The following is a 6,615-nucleotide window of genomic DNA, read 5'->3' as shown; positions in this document are numbered from 1 at the left end:
CTGCTATAAAGAATTACTTCAAAGTTATATGTTTTTTTTTTTTTTTTTTTTTTTTTTTTATTGAAGCCAATTTATTAGCCATTTTTTACACATAAAATCAACAAAGAGATGCAGAAATAATATAAGATGATAAGAATATACTACTAAAAGTTGCTACCAAAGACTACTGCTTTGCCACCAAAAGTAGTATTTGGGATCTCAATTAAATCATACAAAGAAAAATCCTCAACTTTTAGTATATGGCAATATTGAGTTGGAACTTTATACCAAAAAAAAAGTTTTTTTCAAAAAAATAATCTTAGTAGCATCACTGTAGAATGTAATGTTGCAAAAAAAGTTATAAAGAATATTAAAAAAAATCTTAAAAGTGGAATAAAATATATGCCTTTTTGAAAGCAAAAGAACAATAATATCCAATGAAACCACAATAAATGAAATATCATACTATGTATCTATATTAATGCTAAGAGTATAATATATACAAGCATTTTATTTAAGTTCTTCGGGCGATTAAAAAAAATTGATTTTTTCTTTGATTGCATAACATTAAAAATTCTAACAATTGTATGAACTTATTCCAAGTTCAATCATTAGAAGTTGCGATCCACTTATACTTGCAATACTATGCAATTATACTAAAAATTTTCTTGAAGCTATGGATTTATTCTTTTTGTTGCCTTTGGTGAGATTATCAATGATATTACCAAAAAGTCACTCAAGCTATTTTTTGAATAGACTAACTTTTCTTCCAATATTAGTAATGTGAATTTTCTTGCATCTTCAACACTATGCACGTCTCTTTGCTAAAATTTTGGAAATTCATTAAGGTAATTTTTCACAATTTCATTGATTCAAGGGAAGAACAATACAATAAGATAGTGGCAAATAAATTACAAAGTTATATGGAATTTTAATCCACATAGGCTTTTTTAAATATGCATCCTATTTTATATTATCTTAAAGGAAATTCAATGCATTTCAAGTACTTTAGAAAGAAGGATGAATATTGTTGTTAATAGTTTGTAATCTTAAAATAAATATAATTTAATAATAATAATCAAAAGTAATTGCAAAAAATATTTCTTGTCTATAAGAGGCACAATATACATTCTTTCTAGTATAGCTTATCTAATATTTATTCTTTAAATCCTTGAAGACATGCTTATATGAAAAAATCAATGTAAAGAATATTGCACAAAGCCTCATATACTAACCATGCACTAAAGGTTGTCCCTTCTTTTGTTGTATTATTTGCTATTTACAACAGATTCTCTTTCATATTAAATATCATATTGTATTTTCTTGATAGGTATATCATTAGATACTTCACATGTGACTTTTCACAATGTGTATAGAATAACAACAAAAAATCAATTACTTAAACTCAACTCAAATACTTGGCATTCAAATACTACTTTATTTCATTGATTGGCCTTGTCATCTCAATAATAGCTTAGTCATTACCATCAAACTAAAAACAAATACAAAGTTGTAGAAACAAAATTTCTTCCTAAACTTGATGTTTTTTGGTGCATATACAAAAGCAAGTAAATTTGGAGGTATAATGAGTGAAAGAAGAGAAACTTTTCTCCTTCTATAGTATTTGCTCCACATGTACTTGATCCATAACTTAGTAGATTTCATTGCCAACTAAAAAAATGCCCTATAGTACTTACATGTCTAATTTATTCTTTCCACATTCTAATAATTGATTTGGAGATCCTCTAAAAGATACTTAATATCACATAATAATTTTGGTAATAAAGTATTAATATAGTTCTTTACATCAGCCTCTAAATACATTGAACACCTCTTTTTTGTTATTCCTTCCATCATTGATAGTATTTCTTCTTGCTTTAGTTTTTCTGCTTGTTCATATGTCTGATCTATGCTTTTGATATTCGAACTTGCTATTGCTGCCATCATTGCCATCTTTTCTTCTTACTCTAATTCCTCTTCTTGTTCACATGTTTAATCCATATTTTAGATATTTTAATAATTAACTTAGAAATCCTATGGATCAACCTTTCAATATATTATAGGCCTTCTTGTTGTTTTTATTGCCATCATTGTGAGCCTCTCTTCTTGTTGTGGCTCTTTCTTCTTTGCATGGCTTGCTCTACCAAGTTCTACTAACTCTTCATGTTTACACATTTATCTCTCTCTATTGTATTTGGCTTTTGTAGCACTTCTATTCATATCAATTTCATATTTTAGTAGCCTCCCGTATCTTTATCATGCCATACTTCCATTTGCAATACTACATTTTCTTTCTTCCTCTTACTATTGCTAATGCTTTATTTTATTGCTCTTATTTTTGTTATTATTTAATAAAATTTTGTATAAGGCTCTTCATTGCAATTCGATTTTTTTATTTTATTGATTAGATTCTTTCTTCTTTCATAATTTAATACTAGATGCTATGAATCTTGGCATAAAGTCTTTTTTTTTTTTTTTTTTTAATACAAATATAAAATCATTTAATGAAATTTATAGTCTAAATTCACAAAAACTTCATTGAATTTTAAATTCACAAAATTCTAAACTTCCAAAATTCTTAATTTATAAAAGCTTTATAGACTTCTTAGAAAATTTAGAAAATTTTAAATTCATAGTCTAAATTTACAAAACCATATTTATGTCACACCTTGTTTATATATGTTTAGTAAATTTGAAGTCGGCTTTTGCAACCGTTCTTCCTACATCAATTGCATATTTTTGTAGCCTCCTATATATCTATTATGTTGCACTTTTATTTGCACCTTTGCCTTTTTTTTCTCCTCATTGTTTTTATTATTGTTCTGCTTTATTGCTCTTGTTATTTTTCTTTAAAAAACTTTTGCTAAGGACTCTTTATTGTAACTTGATTTATCTTCATTACAATTGTTATTTTGATAAAAGATTCTTTATTGTAATTTGATTCACCTTCATTGCAATTGTCACTATTACATAGAGTTCTTTATTACAATTTGATTTGTCTTTATTGTAATGAATGCAAACATCAAAGTGAATGCAAACATCTACAATACATGATTTGGAATACAAAAACAAATCCAAATCCAAATTCAAATCCATACTCAAAAATTTGTTTTTTTATACATGATGTAGATACTTCATTAAATATTGTTGTTCTATTGCTTTCAAGAGGAAGCAAAGTGCATTTAACTTGCCAAATTGGTAGAAAAATAGAGCCAATTCTTACACCCAATCAATAGCATATTGCAAATTATGTACAACACATAATATACATCAACAACCATATTATATAAGAACCTCATTGTAACTACATACAAAACAATTATTTTTATGTAACTACACACAACCATAACTTCATACACAGTTTCAATGTCCCTTATTACTCCAACCAATGAAATTTTTTGATGCTACATACAAATGCTTAAAGTCAATCTTTTTATATAGGTGGTATTCATTATCACTTTTGTAGAAGACTCTTCATTGAAACTAAATTTTTCTTTATTATAATTATCATATAGGCAACTAATCAAAAAAAAAAAAAAAAAAAAAAAACACACACAATATATCTTGCTAGCCAATCAATGTCTTTATTGCAATTTAAAAAATAAAAAAAATAAATACACACTCACACAATAAACTTTGGCAGCCAATCAATGCCTCTTATTGTGATTATTTTTAAAAATAAAAAATAAACAATGAACAATACACACACACATACATTCATATAATATACCTTGGCATCCAATCAGTGATCCTTATTGTGATTATTAAATTATGCAATTGATAGCATAATTTAATAATTGATTTCTTCTTATTGCAATTAAAAAAAATAAAAAAATACACAATATACTTTGGTAATCAATCAATGCCTCTTATTGCAGTTATTAAAAAAACAAAACAAAACAAAAACACACACAATATACGTCAACAACTAGTGAGTGCCCACTACTGCTCTAGCCAATGGGAGTTTTTGACGCTACATACACATGTAGATGCTCGATTTTTTTTTATATAAGTAGATACATATTTTTATTGATTATTTTAAATTTAGAAATTATGAATTTTTTATTTAAAAAATATTGAATTAGTTTGGTATTGAAGAGGATCTTCTATCTAAATAGGACTGTAAATTATTTGTAAAAAATGTAGATGAATCAACTTGAAATTGGAGGGGCTATTCTGTCTAATCAAAATTAAAAATCTTTTGCAAAGAGAGATGATGATACAAATTGATATTGGTAGGCATGAATTTTCAAAGCCGGGTGCAATTCTGTGGTGATTGTTCATTGCCAGCGTTTGGACTGCGGCTGTGGACTCAAGGTGAGTGGAAAACCCAAAACCAATAATTTACTCTTTACGAGCTGGTTCTTAGCCTTACACAAGTATGTAGCGCGATGTATTCGGAGTTGTGGATCAAAAGATATGAATTTACTAAGTAGACGTAGTATTGTTGAGGCTAAAACTGCTGGAGCCTTGTTATCGGAACGAGGTAATGCTGGAACTTTGGTTTGATATTTTATTATGATACATCTGGTTCTTACCTTTACATTGGTATGTAGCACACAACGTATTTGGAGTTGTAGATCAGAAGTTATGATTGTTCAAAGAGAGCATGCAATTATTTATGTTTGGAGGTAGACATTAGAGTTACTAATCCATCATTTGTCAACTTGTAGTTTGCTTTTTTGGAGAGGGGTAACAAATATTGCCACAAAGATTATTTGGTGGCTTGCAATTTTCTCAAATTGCATAGACATGTTTTTGCGACATTTTTTCCCCTCCTCTTTGTTACTTTGGAGGCTATGCAATTGTTCCACCACCTTACTACTACATAAATAAAATTATTTAGAATACCATCATATTTATTAGATATAAAAAAAGTATGTCAAATGAACAAGAAGCTCTTTCTGGGTACATGTATTGAGATGCATTTTTTTGATATTCTTAATATATTTTATCAATATTTCTGATCAAATCAAACAAATAAATCTGTTTTAGGAGGATAATAAATTTTCTGTATGTATATGGTCCTTCCATTTGTTTTGTTGCTAAAACATTTATACTATTTTACAAATTAATATACTTTATACAAATTTCTCATGAAAAAGAACACAATTCAAAGAAGTTTTCAAAAAGACAAGCCAAAGAAAACAAACTAAGCACTAAAAAAAAAAAAAAAAAAAAAAAAAACTATAAAGTGTAACAACATCCCACTTCCTAAAACTTGTCTTACTTACCCCTCTAAAACCTTAAACTAGGCTCCTTGGACATATATAAATATCTACAATCAACAGCGAGATAAACCCTCTTCTGTTTATACATGAAAGATATTTTTTGATTGTGTATAGAACTGTTCGAGATAGACAGATATGTATACATATATATATATATATATATATATTGACTGAGTGGGGAGCTGGTGAAGCTGAGAAGCGACACACACACACACATTCACACAAACACAGAGATGTGTCACAGCAAGAGTCTAACTTTGGAGAGTGAGCAAGTGTGGTGGACTACATGCGGCGGAGACAAGCACCGACTATTCTGGTGCGCCTCCTTCCTTCCTTCAATGAATGAATGGAGCTGGATGCGCATCCCAATGTGCAAGCGAGAGAGAGAGAGAGAGAGAGAGCTCCAAGTGTGAGGCTCAGCATGCGAATCTGTGCAGCCCGACAGCTTTCGAAGCCTGGTCTTCGGTGGTCCATGTTGTGTCCAACTCGCCCTTTTATTAGAGTGAAAGGCTCTTGCTGAGGAGCACTGTCAGGTGGGTATTGAAAGAGAGGGACCCATGTGTCATTGCCTGCACGCCCTTAACGTTGCCTCGCGCCTCATTAACCTCTTGTCGCCTTGCACACTTTCGTTACGAAGTCCGGATCGGAAATCCCACTTTTTTCGCCTAACACATTCATGCCTTGTATTGCTGGCTGTTTGTCTACTCCCATGGAACTCCCTTTTAGTGATAGGCTGCTTTTGCTCTGTGGATAGTTCGTATTCACCGAGGAACATAGTTGTGGCAGTGTGCAGCTTTTGTCCCGGAGCCTTACTGGAATTCATTGCAAGGTACTACGTTCTTCAATAGCTCGACGGAAAAGGATGTGTCTGCCTGAGGTGTATTGGACACTAAGTTTGTAGATCCCAGGCTGATGATACGTGTCGAGTGGGTGTTGCAGTGGAAGTGGAGACCTCATCGTTGATATTTGAGCATTTTTTCACAGGCTTTTTTGTCGCATGGTTTTATTATGCGAGTCTGCGTGTGAGATGCATGTGGAAGAGGAAGGGGCCTGCACATTCATTCATTCAACCATGAATGTTGTCGTGAATGTCATGTGCAAACGAAAACTGCATCGCAACATTTTAAGGACTGGGAATATCACCCATTGAGTGTGGTTGGGTAACTATATGACGTTAACGTGAAAAAATCTGCAGAAGTAGTAGAATTCTGTGTTCATCCAAGGATGTTGTAATTTAACAAAGGTATTTCACAAAGTTTCATCACTCGGCACGAACGAAAAGCTGCAGGTACGAGTTCAGTTGCATGTTTTAGACGCATGGTGCAGTTTATTGAGTCCTGTGCAGTGAAAATGACAAACCCAGTCATCGAGAAGTGGGGAAGTTGGAGCATAGAAGTCTGTGATC

The sequence above is a fragment of the Physcomitrium patens genome, chromosome 8, assembly GCF_059467195.1.
Source record: "Physcomitrium patens ecotype Gransden chromosome 8, ASM5946719v1, whole genome shotgun sequence".
NCBI lineage: Eukaryota > Viridiplantae > Streptophyta > Bryopsida > Funariales > Funariaceae > Physcomitrium > Physcomitrium patens.
This window is presented reverse-complemented; position numbering follows the sequence as displayed.